The sequence below is a fragment of the Oncorhynchus kisutch genome, linkage group LG20 (assembly GCF_002021735.2).
Source record: "Oncorhynchus kisutch isolate 150728-3 linkage group LG20, Okis_V2, whole genome shotgun sequence".
Lineage (NCBI taxonomy): Eukaryota > Metazoa > Chordata > Actinopteri > Salmoniformes > Salmonidae > Oncorhynchus > Oncorhynchus kisutch.
In genome coordinates this window covers 18,793,170-18,814,098 of record NC_034193.2, presented here as the reverse complement: position 1 = coordinate 18,814,098, position 20,929 = coordinate 18,793,170, and the positions used below count along the sequence as shown (strand labels likewise).

General features: G+C 42.1%; 1 protein-coding gene across 2 annotated transcripts in view; it reads left to right on the top strand.

Moving 5' to 3' along the window:
* The first annotated feature begins 17,938 nt into the window (after window positions 1-17,938).
* Window positions 17,939-20,929, top strand: part of LOC109865402 (thyroid hormone receptor alpha) — a 174,362-nt gene continuing 171,371 nt past the window's right edge. The window contains exon 1 of one of the 2 annotated variants that reach the window (XM_020453544.2): window positions 17,939-18,291. The gene's annotated coding sequence lies outside the window, so the exon portion shown is untranslated. The remainder of the gene's footprint in view (window positions 18,292-20,929) is intronic. The other variant, XM_031799090.1, reaches the window with a different exon arrangement.

Sequence of the window (20,929 nt, the reverse complement as noted above, 5' to 3'; positions counted from 1 at the left end):
CTTCAAGTTGGATGTGTTCTGCTGGTGTACAGCAATCTTTAAGTCATACCACAGATTCTCAATTGGATTGAGGTCTGGGTTTTGACTAGGCTATTCCAAGACATTTAAATGTTTCCCCTTAAACCACTCGAGTGTTACTTCAGCAGTATGCTTAGGATCATTGTCCTGCTGGAAGGTGAACCTCCATCCCAGTCTCAAATCTCTGGAAGACTGAAACAGGTTTCCCTCAAGAATTTCCCTGTATTTAGCGCCATCCATCATTCCTTCAATTCTGACCAGTTTCCCAGTCACTGCCGATGAAAAACATCCCCACAGCATGATGCTGCCAACACCATGCTTCATTGTGGGGGTGGTATTCTCTGGGTGATGAGAGGTGTTGGGTTTGCATCAGGCATAGAGCTTTCCTTGATGGCCAAAAAGCAACATTTTTGTCTCATCTGACCAGAGTAACTTCCTCCATATGTTTGGGGAGTCTCCCACATGCCTTTTGGGGAACACCAAAAGTGTTTGCTTATTTCTTTCTTTAAGAAATTGCTTTTTTTCTGACCACTCTTCCGTAAAAAAACAAATTTTTGAAGGTTTGCATTTATTGTCATGAATCTTGGCCTGGAGACAGCCACAAAGTAATAAAACACTAACCCTAACCTTAAAAGTAAGACCAAAAAGCAAATTTTTGTTTTCTATCATTCTTACGATATAGACCATTTTTACTTTTCAGTTGGCCCATCTAGCGGAAATCACTCAGTTCTCCCTCCAGGGCAAGATTAATGGCAATAAACGTCAACCTGCAATATTTGTATGCGAATGCTGTCAAAACTAGAATGAAATTAACTTCGGAGAGAATATTTATTGCGATAACATTTGATGTATACACAAAGTCAAATATAGGTTGCCTATGAATAATACATCTCCCTTTATAAAAAAAATGATGCACTCTCATCTGTTGTTTTACAATGTCACCTTGTCATTTCCACACTCCATGAGTGTTTGTGTGAAGAGCTATTGAAATGCAGGAGGTGAGAATATGTCCCAGCCACTGCGTAATACCACGTAAATAGCCTCACAAGGAAGGCTGAGGGTTGCATGTTGTGGACGTGTTAGGTCAGTAACAACCGAAAGGTTGTTGGTTCGTAATCCCATAGCCAATTAGGTGAAAAATCTGTTAATGTGCCCTTGAACAAGGCACTTATCCCTAATCGGTCATGTAAGTTATTCTGGATAAGAACGTCTGCTAAATGTCTAACACATAATGTAAAAATGTATATATACCAACCAGGTTCAGAATTGTTTACACATTATGATACAACCCCCATTGAATTGCAAAGTCATGAGTGAGCGGCAGACATTTTATTAGCGACACTAATCAATTGCTTTAGTCTTATGATTTAACCAGTCAATTTCTTTTTACAGAAATTGCCCTTTTGAGGTGGTCTTGCTTTTAGTAACATAAAAAGAATACACAATTTTTGATGCTTGTGATTTGCACCTTGTCTTTGAGGGCCTAATGAAAATGTGCCTTCTGTGTCGCCCGAATCATGTGATGCAGCAGGCTAATGCAGAGACACTAAACTCAGCCCTTAATAAGGGCCATAAAATGTGCAAATGAATGTGACACTCGGCAGCTGGAATATGCTAATGCTTCGTTTGAAGGAGCAGATAGTTAAATGAAGTGTGTGTTTGAAAGCTTATGGTGAGTGGAAGACTGTGAAAATATCTGGAGTAGTCATGGGGAATTGAATTACCTGCTCTCGAATCTGGAGTAGTGACTGTTCAGGGATGGCTGTCATTCAGTATTCAGTATGTCAATCGGTATGCATTCAGGATGTCCCGGCTTCTCATTGCTGTTCCCTTGTACTCTGTTACATTTTCATTGACCATGATGATTGTGTCTTCTACACACGTAACATACACACCAGGAATAAACACATCTTAGGTTTGGTTGAGATCTGGTGGAAATAGCAATGATGCTTCAACAATAACCAACTCTCAAGTAATGATGGCTAGCAATACACTTGGAAAGTGGAGACATCACAAACTGCAACAGTATAAACAGAATTGGATTTGTCCGTTTTCGAGACAGCCTTCATTTGCTAGCAAAGAGTGAAGCACCGCTAACTAATGGTAAGCAAGTGAATTGTTTCACCACACCGTTAGCTAAGATGGTTAGTTAGCTAGCTAAGGTTGTTTACAGTTAGCAACCACACCTACCAATCTTTTTCAAGCTACCATAGCGCTGTCTCCAAAAAGTACGCAGTGTCTGTGACGCACCATCAATGGGTATTCATTTAGAGAGGTAACAATTCACCGATACGCATCGGTCCCAGGTTAAAATGTTTAAGATATGAGTGCATCTGTCAGCAGTAACCCAAACCATTCAAATTGTAGCAGCAAATCAGCCAGAAAATCTATTCAAAAGTAAAGAATCGCCGGTTCACACCTTTTCTCATCTTTTGTGACAACTGCGTCCTCTCAAACTAAGCATGTAATTATGTTGGCAGTCATTGATCTACAAGTTATTTTGCATGCCGAAACAAACCGAGGCAATATTAAGAACATAGTCAAATTGCGGGCTGAACGCAGCTTTGCATGCTGACTAACGAGAGGTAGGCCTATTCCTCATCTGTCGCATCTGTGTGTCACCTTCAGCATTCAAATTTCTGTAAAATGACTTGCACAATATTAGGCCATTAGTTGAGTGACAACCCATGTAATTTGCTAGGTTATTTTGATAAAATGTGGCTATTGAAAATGGTGTTTTACCGGCATAAAAGTAGCCTAAGCTACCATCAGAGACAACTCTCATCTGGCTATAGGTAGACTACATTCTGATTGGGGATTACATTAGATTTGATTTTGATTTTTCAAGTTCACCATCAGCAATAGTTTTGATAGTTTTGCTTTAAACAATTAGTATCAGGTATCAAGGTAAGACCCAGATGCAGACCGTGTTGAAGTATCAATGTTTATTATAGCAACAGGGGGAAAGATACAGGACGGGTCAGGCCAGGCAGAGGTCGGTAATCCAGAGGTGGGGCAAAGGTACAGGACGGCAAGCAGGCTCAAGGTCAGGAGCAGACAGAGTGGTCAGGCGGGTGGGTACAGGGTCAAGACAGGCAAGGGTCAAAAATGAGGAGGATGAGAAACGAGAGACTGGGGAAAAACAGGAGCTGACACAAAAACGCTGGTTGGCTTGACAAACAAGACGAACTGGCAACAGACAAACAAAAACACAGGTATAAATACACAAGGGATAATGGGGAAGATGGGCAACACTTGGGGGGTGGAGACAATCACAAAGACAGGTGAAACAGAGCAGGGTGTGACAACTAGGCTATATAGTCATTTTTAGATATAAACTCAGCAAAAAATGAAATGTCCCTTTTTCAGGACCCTGTCTTTCAAAGATAATTTGTAAAAATCCAAATAACTTCACAGATCTTCACTGTAAAGAGTTTAAACTCTGTTTCCCATGCTTGTTCAATGAAGCATAAACAATTAATGAACATGCACCTGTGGAACAGTCGTTAAGACACCAACAGTTTACAGACGTTAGGCAATTAAGGTCACAGTTATGAAAACTTAGGACACTAAAGAGGCCTTTCTACTGACGCTGAAAAACACCAAAAGAAAGATGCTCAGGGTCCCTGCTCATCTGCGTGAACGTGCCTTAGGCATGCTGCAAGGAGGCATGAGGACTGCAGATGTGGCCAGGGCAATAAATTGCAATGTCCGTACTGTGAGACACCGAAGACAGCGCTATAGGGAGACAGGACGGACAGCTGATCATCCTCGCAGTAGCAGACCACGTTTAACAACACCTGCACAGGATCGGTACATCCGAACATCACACCTGCGGGACAGGTACAAGATGGAAACAACAACTGCCCAAGTTACAACAGGAATGCACAATCCCTCTATCAGTGCTCAGACTGTCCGCAATAGGCTGAGAGAGGCTGGACTGAGGGCTTGTAGGCCTGTTGTAAGGCAGGTCCTCACCAGACATCACCGGCAACAATGTCGTCTATAGGCACAAACCCACCGTCGCTGGACCAGACAGGACTGGCAAAAAGTGCTCTTCACTGACGAGTAGCGGTTTTGTCTCACCAGGGGTGATGGTCAGATTCGCGTTTATCGTCGAAGGAATGAGCGTTACACCAAGGCCTGTACTATGGAGCAGGATCGATTTGGAGGTGGAGGGTCCGTCATGATCTGGGGCGGTGTGTCACAGCATCATTGGACTGAGCTTGTTGCCATTACTGAGCTTGTTGCCAATCTCAACGCTGTGCGTTACAGGGAAGACATTCTCCTCCCTCATGTGGTACCCTTCCTGCAGGCTCATCCTGACATGACCCTCTAGCATGACAATGCCACCAGCCATACTGCTCGTTCTGTCCGTGATTTCCTGCAAGACAGGAATGTCAGTGTTCTGCCATGGCCAGCGAAGAGCCCGGATCACAATCCAATTGAGCACGTCTGGGACCTGTTGGATCGGAGGGTGAGGGCTAGGGCGAGGGCCATTCCCCCCAGAAATGTCCGGGAACTTGCAGGTGCCTTGGTGGAAGAGTGGGGTACCATCTCACAGCAAGAACTGGAAAATCTGGTGCAGTTCATGAGGAAGAGATGCACTGCAGTACTTAGTGCAGCTGGTGGCCACACCAGATACTGACTGTTACTTTTGATTTTGACTCCCTCCCCCCTTTGTTCAGGGACACATTTTTCAATTTCTGTCAATTTCTGTCACATGTCTGTTTATGCTTCAGTTTATGCCTCAGTTGTTGAATCTTGTTATGTTCATACATATATTTACACAAGTTTGCTGAAAATAAAAGCAGTTGACAGTAAGAGGACGTTTCTTTTTTTGCTGAGCTTACATAGTTAGTTAATAGTTTTATAATGAGGACAGCAATCATTTTTGCTACCTGCACTGCATGGTCCAAGCAGGAGAAGAAGAGAAGCTCACCCCTAGTCAAAACTTCCAAACGGTCTAAACCATTTGAAAATGAGATGGGGGTGAAATCCAAAGTTGTGCTATATACAGTTGAAGTCGAACATTTACATACCCTTAGGTTGGACTCATTAAAACTAGTTTTTCAACCACTCCATACATTTCTTAACAAACTATAGTTTTGGCAAGTCGGTAAGGACATCTACTTCGTGCATGACACAAGTCATTTTTCCAACAATTGTTTACAGACAGATTATTTCACTTATCTGTATCACAATGCCAGTGGGTCAGAAGTTTACATACACTCAGTTGACTGTGCCTTTAAACAGCTTGGAAAATTCCAGAAAATTATGTCATGGCTTTAGAAGCTTCTGATAGGCTAATTGACATAATTTGAGTCAATTGGAGGTGCACCTGTGGATGTATTTCAAGGCCTACCTTTAATCTCAGTGCCTCTTTGCTTGACATCATGGGCCAATCAAAAGAAATCAGCCAAGACCTCGGAAAAATAGTGTAAACCTCCACAAGTCTGGTTCATCCTTGGGAGCAATTTCCAAACGCCTGAAGGTACCACGTTCATCTGTACAAACAGTAGTACGCAAGTATAAACACCATGGGACCACGCAGCCGTCATACCACTCAGGAAGGAGACGCGTTCTGTCTCCTAGAGATGAGCGTGTTTTGGAGTGAAAAGTGCAAATCAATCCCAGAACAACAGCAAAGGACCTTGTGAAGATGCTAGAAGAAACAGGTACAAAAGTATCTATATTCACAGTAAAACGAGTCCTATATCGACATAACCTGAAAGGCCGCTCAGCAAGGAAGAAGCCACTGCTGCAAAACCGCAATAAAAAGCCAGACTACGGTTTGCAACTGCACATGGGGACATAGATCATACTTTTTGGAGAAACGTCCTCTGGTCTGATGAAACAAACATAGAACTGTTTGGCCATAATGACCATTGTTATGTTTGAAGGAAAAAGGTGGAGGCTTGCAAGCCGAAGCACACCATCCCAACTGTGAAGCACGGAGATGCCAGCATCATGTTGTGGCGGTGCTTTGCTGCAGGAGGGACTGGTGCACTTCACAAAATAGATGGCATCATGAGGTAGGGAAATTATGTAGATATATTGAAGCAACATCTCAAGACATCAGTCAGGAAGTTAAAGCTTGGTTGCAAATGGGTCTTCCAAATGGACAATGACCCCAAGCATACTTCCAAAGTTGTGGCAAAATGGCTTAAGGACAACAAAGTTAAGTTATTGGAGTGGCCATCACAAAGACCTGATCTCAATCCTATAGAACATTTGTAGACAGAACTGTAAAACGTGTGCGAGCAAGGAGGCCTACAAACCTGACTTAGTTACACCAGCTCTGTCAGGAGGAATGGGCCAAAATTCACCCAACTTATTGTGGGAAGCTTGTGGAAGGTTACCCGAAACGTTTGATCTAAGTTAAACACTTTAAAGGCAATGCTACCAAATACTAATTGATTGTATGTAAGCTGCTGACTCACTGGGGATGTGATTCAATCAATTTAAGCTTAAATAAATCATTATCTCTGCTATTATTCTGACATTTCACATTCTTAAAATAAAGTGGTGATCCTAACTGACCTAAAACAGGGAATTTTTGCTGGGATTAAATGTCAGGAATTGTGAAAAACTGAGTTTAAATGTATTTGACTAAAGTGTATGTAAACTTCCAACTTCCACTGTATACAGTATTAGTTGGCTATGTCAGCTAATTAAAATAAATAAATATTGCATTACTAGCTCAAACACTTTTAATCTGCAAAAGTACTAATTAATTAGTGGGTGATGGTGATTTCATATCAAAAGAGTGTGTGTGTGTGGGGAGGTTGGACATTACCCCCCCTAACTGATAGTGGGGTGGTAGATGCCCAGTTTCTCTTACTGCTCAGCTCAGGTGCCTACATACACCATAGGTATACTGTATAAACTCAGCAAAAACAAGAATTGTCCCTTTTTCAGAAAGACGTTAAATTTGCTGAAAATAAACGCAATTTTTTACGTATTTTACACGCAAGCACACACACACACACACACACACACACACACACACACACACACACACACACACACACACACACACACACACACACACACACACACACACACACACACACACACGTCAGCTCAGACAGATCCAGTTCAGAGAGGCCCAGCTCATGAACTCCATCAGCGTCAGATGCCAGAGATGTGACGCTGGGTTGAGAACAGATTCTCTCATCAGATTATGCCGGAGAGAAAGGGGATTTAGGGGGATTTACCAAGTATTAACCGGACAGTGGGTCGAGCACAGCCATTCTCGTATTACCAGGAGGACATGAGAGATAATTTGGGCGCCATTAAGGATTAGGATTTAAAGACATTGGGAGAATTACAATGAGATTTCCTCCATTCCTCGCCTCCTCTCCTCTGCCCTCTCCTTGCCACCTTTTGAAAAAGGTCAAAGTTAATCGAAGAGAGGTGGCAAGGAAACAAATGTGCTTGTTTGAAATAAGACTCTCCTTCTCCACTAGCGCATCATCAGCCAAAATTATGTTAACAGAGGGGGTATGTGGATCAAAACAAATGTATCTTCTTGTGCATTGTATAAATGAAAGAATTAGAAGCATGTTGTTTTTAATAAATGTGTGCATGCTTTTCTCAACAAGCTGTTTCTAAGGGGTGGGGTGGACTTCAAAACTCTTCTGCGGTAGAATATTATAATATATATATATATTATAATATATTCTCTGTCGGATGAGGCAATCGAGGATTGGAGCAAACTCCTCCATTCGCCTATTAACAAATTGACACTCTCCTTCATACGGCGACCACTTCATGTTTTCTGGGTCACGGAGGAGAGGAGGACGGAGGAGCCAAAGAGAGGACAGGCATTTTGACCAATTGAGAATCTCCCATTGTGTCCTCTTCTGAAGAGTAATGACTTCCTCGAAACATCTGCTTGTCTCATAGAGTCAGGAGATTTTATGATTTTGCTTGGGACGGACTGTATGAAATAAACTTTTCGGTAATGGGGTTAATGGGTTTAGCAGAGCCATGTAATAGTGCTTGGGGGGGGGGGGGGGGGGGGAACATCAATCTTTGCCCATTACAGCTAGCAACATGTCTATGTGTTATTAGTTACACCGTAAGTGCCTTAACCCATAATGCCTGCCTTCATTCACCGATTTCCTTCCTTTCGAGAGCCAGGTACCCATTAGTTTCTAGTTGCAACATAGGTTCCCATGGCGACCTGGGTAATACAAGTCAAAGGTAATACTGAGAATACCTCATAAATATTCCTTCGAAAGCTGAGGCTGATGTCGTGTCTTCAACATGGCACATCACATGTTTGTTTAACCATTAGAATTAGAATACAGCCCCCATAGAGTTGTACATAGAATTCAGTCCTCAGTGAGTGTTTTTCAGCTACACACCGGCTGGGCCTGGTAAGCAGTATGTAAGTGACTCAGTTAAACACGACTGTCAAACCCGCAGGGTTTTCATGCATGTGTAAGCATGAAAAAAGCGATTAATTATCCAATCAAACTTGATTTATATAGCACATTTCAGATATGGATGCTTAAATGAAAAAATAAAAACGCAATGCAGGAAAGTGAACAAAAACAATAACAAGACCATAAGCCAACAATATACAACAGCCAGAGTTACTTACGAAACTGTAAAATCAGCATTAACAAATTTGAGTCCTAAAGCATACTCTTACATATGTACAGTAGGCTCTTAATCGGATTTCTCTGTTACAGAACTTTCCTGCATTGTAGGAAATTCAAATCTTGTAGTGTATTTAAGGTTTGAAAAGGCTTCTGAAGTTTGTAAGTTCCACTTAGAAATTTGATTTCCCCTTATGAAAAATGTATCAGCCCCTACAAAAATGTCCATTAATTATAATCCATATAATAATTCACATTACTCTAGCTGCAGGATTATTTTCCTGTTGTAGCAAACTGGCTCAAATTAAGATCCTACATCTGTATGCCTCATTTGAAGAACCAAGTAGAACAAATGTATCATAATTTGGTGTGAAATCTCTCATCAACATCACCCTTTAGGTATCGTCTTAGCACAGAGACTATTCACAGTTTAACCTGTTGGAGGTTTTCCTAGTCATGACAGGTTTATCGGTTGCCATGACAATGAATGGGGCTTCCATGTCAACAAGGGGACGTGATATACTGTGTACTAGCAGCAACTTGGGTTCATCTGCCTTCTTAATTAACATTGGATTAGCCCCTTGTGTTCATACTGTGACAGAATGAAAACCCACAGGGGAATATAATTTCTTGGATACAGCTTGGATCAGTTTTTGTTGTTGCACGGTTCTCCGTAGCCACAGACATCTTGGCTACATATTGCTTTACACTTCACACCCTCTCCGCCTTGGCTTGTCACCACTCACTTAAACCACACACTAAAAACAGCATCTTATAGAAAGGGTCTTTCATTTTGTGAAACTATTGCCTGCGCTGTGTTACAGCTGCTTTTACAGTGTATCATTATCACATTAGTGTTTAATTTGGAGGGTCTGTGTTGCCCCATGCTAACTTAAATCAGGGGGGAAATTCATCATGAGGCAGATTACGCGCTGGCGCCGTTTAGGGAGTGGACAGCTGTAGACGACCCAATCCATTATTCTGAGCAGAGCAGACAAACCTCTGTAATATCAGCCCCTAATATGCATTTGCTACATGAACTCTCATTTGTTAGCATTCCTCTCTGAGAGTACAAAGGGAGAATAGTACATTGTAAAGGCTAATTGGTTGCCGTATAAGCTACCCTTGTTTGAATCACAAATGCGCACTCACACGCACGCACACATACGCACAGCAATACACACACACACACACACACACACACACACACACGCACATGGATTATTGTGGATACATGCGCGTAAGCCTTACGCGCACACACACACACACACCCACAGAAAAGCTAAGGTGGCTGAGGACATCTATGGTGCCTCCAGAAAGTATTCACACCCCTTGACTTACTCCACATTTTGTTGTGTTACAGCCTGAATTCAATTTATTTTTGTCTCTCACCCATCTACACACAATAGACAATAATGAGAAAGTGAAAACATAATTTTAGAAATAAATATTCACACCACTGAGTCAACACATGTTAGAATCACCTGTGGCAGGGATTACAGCTGTGGCTCTTTCTGGGTAAGTCTCTAAGAGCTTTGCACACCTGGATTGTACAATATTTGCACATTATTCTTGTTAAAAAATGTCAAACTCAAGTTGGTTGTTGATCATCGTTAGACAGCCATTTTCATGTCTTGCCATAGATTTTCAAGCCGATTTACGTCAAAACTGTAACTAGGTCACTCAGGAACATTCAATGTTGTCTTGGTAAGCAACTCCAGTGTACAGTATATTTGACCTTGTGTTTTAGGTTAAATCACGTAGCGCGTCATCTGTCCTCGGTTGCAACACTCACTACCGAGTTCCAAACGGCCTCTGGAAGCAACTTCAGCACAAGAACTGTTCGTCGGGAGCTTCATGAAATGGGTTTCCATGCCCGAGCAGCAGCACCCAAGCCTAAGATCACCATGCGCAATGCCAAGTGTTGGCTGGAGCGGTGTAAAGCCTGGCACCATTGGACTCTGGAGCAGTGGAAACGCCTTCTCTGGAGTGATGAATTATGCTTCACCATCTGGCACCCCGATGGACAAATCTGGGTTTGGCGGACGCCAGGAGAACGCTACCTGCCGAATGTATAGGACTAACTGTAAAGTTTGGTCGATAAGGAATAATGGTCTGGGGTTGTTTTTCATGGTTCGGGCTAGGCCCCTTAGTTCCAGTGAAGGGAAATCTTAATGATACAGCATTCAATGACATTCTAGACGATTCTGTGCTTCCAACTTTGTGGCAAAAGTTTGGAGAAGGACTTTCCTGTTTCAGCATGACAATGCCCCCGTGCACAAAGCGAGGTCCATGCAGAAATGGTTTGTCGAGATCGGTGTAGAAGAACTTGACCGTACTGCACAGAGCCCTGACCTCAACCCCATCAAACACCTTTGGGATGAATTGGAATGCCGACTGCGAGCCTGGCCTAATCGCCCAACATCAGTGCCCGACCTCACTAATGCTCTTGTGGCTGAATGGAATCAAGTCCCCGAGCAATGTTCCAACATCTAGTGGAAAACCTTCCCAGAAGAGTGGAGGCTGTTATAGCAGCAAAGAGAGGAACCACTCCATATGAATGTCCATGATTTTGGAATGAGATGTTCGATGAGCAGGTGTCCACATACTTTTGGTAAAAATAGTTTACCTGTCAATTCATATACACAACAAGTAGGTCACATGGGGGAGAGGCGTTGTGCCGTGAGGTGTTGCTTTATTTGTTTTTTTAAACCAAGTTTGCTGTTCACTAAGGTGGAAGGGAGTTCTATGCACTCATGGCTTTGTATAATAATATACATTTCCTTGAATTGGTTCTGGACCTGGGGACTGTGAAAAGCCCATGTTCAAAGGTATATTCAATGTCTGTTTTTTGTGTTTGTTTTTTTACCCATCTACCAATAGGTGCCCGTCTTTGTGATGTGGTTGAATCTGGGTTTGAAATTCACTGTTCGACTGAGGGACCTTACAGATAGTTGTATGTGTGGGGTACATAAAAAATCATATTAAACACTATTATTGCACACAGAGCGAGTCCATGCAACTTATTATGTGACTTGTTAAGACCATGTTTACTCCTGAACTTATTTAGGCTTGCCCTAACAAAGGGCTTGAATACTTATGGACTCAAGACTTTCTAGCTTTTCATTTTGTATTAATTTGTAATTCATTCTAAAAACATAATTCCACTTTGACATCATTGCCAGTGACACAAATCTCAAATTAATCCATTTAAAATTCAGGCTGTAACACAACAAAATGTGGAAAAAGTCAAGGGGTGTGAACACATTCTGGAGGCACAGTATGTTGCTGTAGCTGCCCTGGGCCTTTCTTCACTCAATTTGTTGCAATTTTCACTTCCTCAATAGGGTTTCCCAAAGAAAATGTCACAAACACTGGCCACTGCAGGACCTCTCTTAAACCATACAATCCCAATCTCCCCCAAAATCTACACGGTCACAGAAAGAAGAGAAAGGAAAGATGTGGAAATTTGAGACACACAGTTATATTTCTATATTTCACAGATCACTGCAAAGACAGGTATATGTTTAAGTGTTACGAATTCGGAGTTACTGGACAACGAACAACATCCTCTTTGCTAAGCATCCCCTGCAAGATCAGCTCATTCATTTCAGGGAAACAAAATCTGCGTTGAAAACAATGAACCATTCTCCAACCTATGCATGAGTTATGTTGATTGAGGTCCTGAATTAAAGTGAGTGTGGATTGATTGATTGATTGAGTCCAAATTCTTTCTGTCTATTATTGAGAAAGGGTGAAACCTCAGTGAGAATCGTAGCCTAATTAACCCTTTGGCTTTCACCTGAGGAGGACACTCATTGACCTGGAAGCAGTTGTAATTACTAAAAAGCCCTTCTAAATGATGAATAACAATGGCTCATATTACGCATCAACATAAATAGTGGGCTAACCTCCCTCCTCCTGCCTACACTTGGGTAAGAGAGCAGTCCCATGAATATTTACAAAAGTAAATTAGCACAATCAATCTAATGTAATGATGTTGATTTAGAACTCTGATGTACTGTATGTAAAGGCTGATAGGAACAAAATTCCTGAAATCCATTTTACATTGACATTTTAGTCATTTAGCAGAAGCTCTTATTCTAGCGACTTACAGTAGTGACTGCATACATTTTTTCTTTACATCTATTGGCATATGTAAATCATTGTGGACCATTAAGCAAAAATGTTCCCAGTGACTAGCCTATCAGTGATCCGAGGAACTGGCGCTCTGCGTGATACAATCAACATGACAGGAACCCGAGGGGTTAACATGGTTCACCACAAAATAAGCAGTGGTGGAAAAAGTACTCAATTGTCATACTTGAGTAAAAGTAAAGGTACCTTAATAGAAAATAACTTAAGTCATGATTAAAAGTCTAAAAGTATCTGGTTTTAAATGTACTTTAGTACAGTGGGTGAAAAAGTACTAAATTGTCATACTTAGAGTTCAAGTAAATGCTATACATCAAAATCCTTACATTAACCATACAGACGGCACAATTTCTTGTGTTTAAAAAAAATGGACAGCCAGGGGCACACTCCAACACTCAGGGACCATTTACAAACACAGTATTTGTGTTAAGTGAGTCCACCAGATCAGAGGCAGTAGGATGAAATTGCGTTATATTGACAGCTGTGTGAATTTGACCATTTTGCTGTCCTGCCTAAGCATTAGAAATGTAACAAGTACTTGTGGATGTCAGGGAAATGGAGACGAGTAAAAAGCACATTATTTTCTTTAGGATTGTAGTAGAGTAAAAGTAGAGGTTGCCAAAAATACAAATAGTATAGTAAAGTATAGATACCCCCAAAAATGTAAGTGGTACTTCAAAGTATTTTTACTTAGTTACTTTACACCACTGCAAATACGCTTGAACACGTCTGATCAAGGTTCAGTGCACATAACCTGAAATTGAGTGTTGTTTAAGGACAGTAAAGTAACAATTAAAAGCAATAGGACAATAACAGATAAGGAAGGTAATGGTTTGAACTGAGACATGTTTTTTCCCCCCACTGCATCTATGTCAAGGGGCTTTGTGTGTGTGTGTGTGTGCGTGCGTGTGCGTGTGTGTGTGTGTGTGCGTGTGTGCGTGTGCACGTGTGTGTGCGTGCGTGTGCACGTGTGCCCGTGTGTGTGTGTGTGCGTGCGTGTGCACGTGTGTGTGTGTGTGTGTGTGTGCGTGCATGTGCGCGTGTGCGTGTGTGTGTGTGTGTGTGCACGTGCGTGCATGTGACATAATTAAAAATAATCTAAAAGTGCACATTTGTAATTGGATTATAGGAATTGAAAGCTGACTGTGAGTGTGTGCACTGTACGTTCGTGCGCACATGTGTGTTTTGGATTCCTTTTAAGAGGGGTTTTACTATCCCATTTCTTTATTGGATTAGAGTTTACAAGCTGTAGACTTGTCATTAAGGTCAAGTATTTACATAGCGCTTGTCACGGTTAACACAAATCACATTTTATTGGTTACATATGTAACGGATGTGAAATGGCTAGCTAGTTAGCGGTGGTGCGCGCTAATAGCGTTTCAACCGGTGACATCACTTGCTCTGAGACCTTGAAGTAGTGGTTCCCCTTGCTCTGCAAGGGCCGTGGCTTTTGTGGAGCAATGGGTAACGATGCTTCGTGGGTGTCAGCTGTTGATGTGTGCAGAGGGTCCCTGGTTCGAGCCCGGGTATGGGCGAGGGGACGGACTAAAATTATACTGTTACACATACACATATTTAGCAGATGTTATCGCGGGTGTAGCGAAATGCTTGTGTAGCGTGTGGTTTGATGGCGGGAAGTGGGCATTCCTTTCTTTGCATGTCTCACATGATCCAATTATAGTCTTTACCTACTGTATCCCACCTAAACCATCATCCCTGGATGATTTGGGAGGATGGCTTCAAATGGTAATATTCCAGTAGTCTCTTGTTACTGTTAGATCGAGTAGCTGGTCAGCGTGCACATTTAAAATTGGTTCTGGGTGCCAAGATTTGGTATTCTAGTGATGTTTCTATATCTTTGGAACTTTCTTTTCTTGTTTGTAGTGCAAATATAGAAATCAGTTCTCTGCAGATGAGCGTGGAATGATCAACCCCATGTTTTGAGAGTTACTGGCAGTTAGCCAAACGTAGACAACCGTAGACCATCTCCAGTAGCTGTCAACCTCTTTGTGACAAAGAAGAGGTGAAATTGGAATGCTGATGGTTTCGTTCAATACTGCCTTTCAACATGAAAAAGCTGATTGTGGGATCAAACTGGAACAAACCTCCTGTTCCACTGTTGTTGCACACAGCAATCTGTGAGATACATTGAAAGCAATGCCTTTTAGTTTAAAAATGCTAAAGGCTGGAGAACGTTCGCCATCAAAGGCCCTGTATTCACATACAGTACCGTAGCTTGCTTTGTCAACACTAGGTAGGGTAGCCTAGTGGTTAGAGCGGTGGACAAGCAACCGGAGGGTTGCAAATTCAAATCCCTGACTAGGTACAAATCTGTCATTCTGCCCCTGAACAGACAGTTAACCAACTGTTCCTAGGCCATCATTGAAAATAAGAATTTGTTCTTAACTGACTTGCCTAGTTAAATAAAGGTAAATAATAATAATTCCCACTTTTGCAGATCACATCAAATATGTATCATTCCACAATGAGATATTCAGAGTCCATTTTTTGTTGTAATGTAAAAAGTATTAAAAGGACCCCACCTGAGGGCAATGCCCGCCCCTATTTCTATATCATTCCTGTTCTAGAGCAGAATTGCTTGTTGAGGTTCCACCTCCGAAGACTGACACAGGCTACTTATACTGTCTATAAAATTGTATATACGGTACCAGTCAAAAGTTTGGACACACCTACTCATTCCAGGTAAAAAATATTTTTTTACTATTTTCTACACTGTAGAATAATAGTGAAGACATCCAAACGATGAAATAACACATATTGAATCATCTAGTAACTAAAAAAGTGTAACATATTTTATATTTGAGATTCTTCAAAGTAGCCACCCTTTGCCTTGATGAAAACTTTGCACACAGCTGTTTCAAGAAAATTGAATGTTAATCTCCCTACCATAAGCCACCTCCAACTATGTTTTAGAGAATTTGACGATACGTCCAACCGGCCTCACAACCGCAGACCACGTGTATGGCGTTGTAAACAGAGTGCCCATTGGTGGCAGTAGGATTATGCTATGGGCAGGCATAAGCTACGGACATCCTTAATATAGTAACACATAAAGGTTATGGATGACATTGCGCAGTGGCTGGTGTCAAAATATAAATAACTCAGACTGAAAAGATCTCCAATTGAATATCAAGGGGGATTGAACAACAGTTGGGTGCTCTAGTCAGTGATTGGACTGACTGCTTTGTTACATGTCATTTGAACACACAATGGAAGCTAAAATAATTACTATTGCCCTTTCGGCACTCTAGTCCTCCACTCTGCCCCTTCAATCCCCTACACACAACGCACACACGCACGCACACACACACACACACACACACACACACACACACACACACACACACACACACACACACACACACACACACACACACACACACACACACACGCACGCACGCACACACGCACGCACACACACACACACACACACGCACACACACATAAATTCGATCAGACTGTCAGATGAGCCTATGACGGACTAGCTGCTTTGTTCCGGGGGAAAACACTGTTGCTCAGTGTGATCAAACGGAAATGTGTAGGGTGCTGCCATCAAAGACAGCAACTCCCCATATCAAACCTCCCAGATCCCATCTGCTGTACATCAGTCAGGCACACACCATGTTGACAAGGGTTTAGCAACGAAGGATCCATCTTTATTCCCTCACACGGGTGATTTCAATCGATAGTTGATTCCATCCAATGTACATGTCACAAGTGCTAGCATTAAATGTTCTGAAAACATATCCTAATACACCTGATAGTGTGCTTTTCTCTAAACATATTTGTCTGGAAGATTAGATGATGTGACTGATGTTTGACTGAACCGAGCCAGTAAGCATACATTCTGCTCAGCCATGTCCATGCAGCTCTTAGATGAGATGGAAATGGGTGAAATAGACGGAATTTTTCTGAATCATCGTTGATGCCTTGGAAGCATATATCATCATGCCTCATGATTTCTCAAACCCTGTGCCATTTAATGTGTGAGTTCTCTCTAACAGCAGAAATAGCATAATTCTTATATATGAGCTCTTACCACCTAGGAAAGGATCCATATGCTATTTATGGAAATATCTGTCAGTCATGATATAAATGTTATAGTGCTCTGTTTAATGGGAAAAAGAGGGGGATTATTTAGGCCGAATGGAAGCAAAAGTCGTCATGTTTTAGCACGTCACATTAATATAAAGCAATGGGCAGGTTTGGAATCATCATCATTGGGGTCATGGTAAAATACATATTTTGGAAGTTATTAAATCAAATCCTTATATAAGCTAGCCAGTTTGTTGTCTCTAGGCAGTAACATGTGGAGCTCTTCCTACTGATACAATATGACAGAAAATGCAATCCACTCCCATATTGCTCTTGGATACGACCCAAACTTCTGCTTTGCAGACAGGCTTTCTCACATTATTAATAACAATTTCCCATCTGCTATCTGTAGAGTATTTAACATTGCCCAAGTGTTGAGCCCTGTCTCCAAGTCCTCCCTCAGCGTTCGGTCCAAAATATTGTCAGTCAGATGCGTAGGTTTTCAGGGTCCATACAAAACTGCTGTAGACTATAGAATACCTTCAAGGTGTATCATTATAAGCAGACAATAAGCATGGCATGTGATAATAATTGTTATATTTTATTAATAGCCTCATATTTTCATCTCATAGGTGTAATATATTTTAGGGTATTTAATAGTTTGATTGAAAATGGTTTTGTCTTATTGAGAAAAGCTCATGGTCCTCACCTAACCTCATCTCCCATCGGGTAAGGCAAGTCAGGTACTTGAGGTCTTTCATTCTTCTTTGTGAAGGGAGGAGCTGGACCGCGTCCTCGGTGAACCTAGCCTATATGAGGACGAGAATAACGCACCACGCCAGACTTGTATCAGTGTGAATGCCAGGGGATGCTCAACATCTCCACACTAGGTTACATTCATTCTCATGGTCTCACATTCAAAGCGAATATTGCTACTTTTAAATACGTTTTTAGAATCAGAGGTAGATGTGTTTGTACTTTACAGTGTTAGTCCTGTAGAGAGTGGTAGTCCTGTAGAGAGCGGTAGATAGCTAGTTTTATTAAATTGTTTTATGCGGGCCCAGAGCATTGCATTGGCCCAGAGCAGTGTGCGCCCCATACTGTACATATGCGGAGGGAGGAGCAATAGTATATCTCTTGATTCCATTTCCCTGTCGTGGCAGCCTACCGAAACGTTACTGGAGCACCTTTTTACACACACCTCATGGGAAATCCCAAATAACGAGCACCTTGTGACTTTGTTTAAGTGCAAATTAGGAACCGCACGAGACGTTTTGACGGCAAGCGGCGCTTTGCAGAGGAATTTTTTTAAATAGAAAAGCCCGGTACCGTGCAGTTGCATACCCTACCACTCCACTTGCGCTTTATACGGAGAGGCTTTGACTTTTTCATCCTCGTTTCAGTCTCAAAACAACCGTATTCCCGTCCAAAACAGTAGAAGAACCTGACGGTGAGTCTCATTGGCACATATTTACTTTCAAACGTGTTCTACCCACCTTGCATGTCGCATTTGTGCGTATTTTTCTGTCCAAGCTAGCCCCAGTAGCTGCATGGTTTGACAGATCAGCAGCGTTATGCGTTATGTAGGCTACAGTATAGCTTCACCTTGGCCTCCTACAGTTTGCGTGCTAAAATATAATTCGCCGCAATTACTGTTGTACTGTTGTAGTGTTTATTTAATTTATTGTCTGATGTAGTTGTCGATGCAGATAGTCCGTGTGCAATGTGTTCACATAATCAACTGAGGGGCCTAACTTGTATTTATTAATTTATGATACTACACACACACACACACACACACACACACACACACACACACACACACACACACACACGCACACACACACGCACGCACGCACGCACGCACGCACGCACGCATCTGTCTATTATTGTGCAGGTTGTGTGGCTTTGTGTGTAGGAGGTTCAAATATTATTTTAGCAAGTGTCTTATTGTTCAAATCTGGTGCAGGTATGTTTGTAGCACAGTTGCAGCAAATAGTTTGGCTAACTGCCAACTTCTAAGGTTTACAGTACAAATGACATATCACATTTGCTATGATACCGCAGAAATGATACCGCAGAATGAAATGGATCATTCTAGGACTATAGCTCCATGAATATTGATTTCTGACAGTCATAGGGCATACCAACAATATGGGCCTGGGAAATATCATGGAACACATGACAGTTATGCACAGCCATATCATTTAGTCTTGTTTGGGAAATTCCTGTGTAATGTCAATAGCTTGGTACAACGTTACTTACTATTCTATTATAATAAATGTGTCTGTTTTCTTAGCGCTGTCATACAGTAATGTCCATTTAAATGTTGCCTGGCTATCCAAACTCTATGCTCTGGCCAAACGCAACACCACGCCCATGGACATTAAAGTTTCTTCTCCTCAATCAGTCAATAGTGTACAACTGCAGCCCGCAATTCGGGGCGTTCCTGCATGTGGTCATTCCTGGCTCTGCAGGAATGCCCCCCCCCCCCCCCCCCCCCCCCCCCCGAGCAAATCCATTCTAGACCGTCTGATTGGTCCCAGAAACGGATGGGTTGGGCCAGACCCAGAACACACATGGGTAAAGCGGCGTTTTGAAAATGTGTCATTGGTTTTGATACTCTGATTGGTTCGAAATGATCCAATCACTGATGGCTTTGTTTTTGCACACATGGGGACCATTTTTAGTAGCCTAGGGTCCAGGAAAAATGTGGCCTTTTATAAACGGATTTCATGCAATTATACATCATTGTGCATGACTGGATACGTTTGTAATACGGCACAACTGATGGAAATGACAGGCTACTTTGACACTGACCATCTGAGAATCTGAGATCAATAAAAACAACCTTGTCTTGAATCCATCAGTAGCCTGGGCCTAGGTGTGTGTGGAGACACACATATTGTACAATATGACAAGAAAATTGTAGTCCTAAAAAAGCTTTTCAGTTTCACTGACTTGCCCAATAATGCACAGCTCGCTATGCGCTCGTGCCAAAGCCTACTTCTCTCTTGTTTTACATAAAACAATGTTTGCTCAATAGGCCTATTTGGAAGTTGATTAAATATTAAGGTAGCTTAAAGCAGACAGATTAGAGTCTTCTCTCTTCAGCAGGAGCCATTTTGCTTTCCAACCACATCTAGGCAATAAAAAACAAAAAGCTATTGATCCTCTGTGGCTACATTATAGGACTACTCTGGTACAGTAGGCTATTCTGAAAATGTCATTTCTTTCTGAACAGACAGCAGTAATTCTAGAACTTTGGCACATATATTTACATTTATCAGGGGTGCTGCAGCACCTCCAGCAACTTTCCCGCAGCTAAGGAAATTATTAAGTGCTATCAGCCAACCAGGCCGAATATTGATGGTGATGTAAATCAAGTGTTAATCAAATGTTATGCTGCTGTGGCAGTACTGTTGATATTTAAACTAATTAGCTTGCTACTCGCGCTCGACCGGGCGTGCACAATCTCCATTAAGGGCAGACCAATGGACGGGGTGGGGGTGGCGAACTTGACGATGTCACAACGACTTGGGGGCAGTGGGTTCAGAACAACGCCATACAAGTGGTAGGGCAAATATCAGGGATACTGATAGCTGTTTACATTTGGGAGGGAGATATTTCCCAGCTCTATGATAAAACCTAATACATCGAGTCCTTTGACTTTCATCCAGATTTCCACCTACACATGAATCATTACCAAGGTGTTTAAAACTCTGTCTTCTTTGCCTCTGTTGATTAGCCTTGGCCCTTGGCCAAATCAGACATTACACCATAAACATGTTTCTGAAAGCAAATAAACCCCGTGTGGGATTTGGAAAGTTTCTGTATGCCAATCATGTGTAACTCAGCCTCCTACATCTTGGGTTCCGTCACTTTCAGATGGGATGATAAAGGGGTGTCCTGACTGTCTGCGCTCACCAAAGATCCCATGCCACTTATCGTAAAAGTAAGGGTGTTCACCCCGGTGTCCTGGCTAAATTCACAATCTGTCCCTCATACCATGGCCACCTAATCATCCCAGGCTTCTAATTGGCTCATTCATCCCCCCCCCTACTCTCTCCTGTAACTATTCCCCAGGT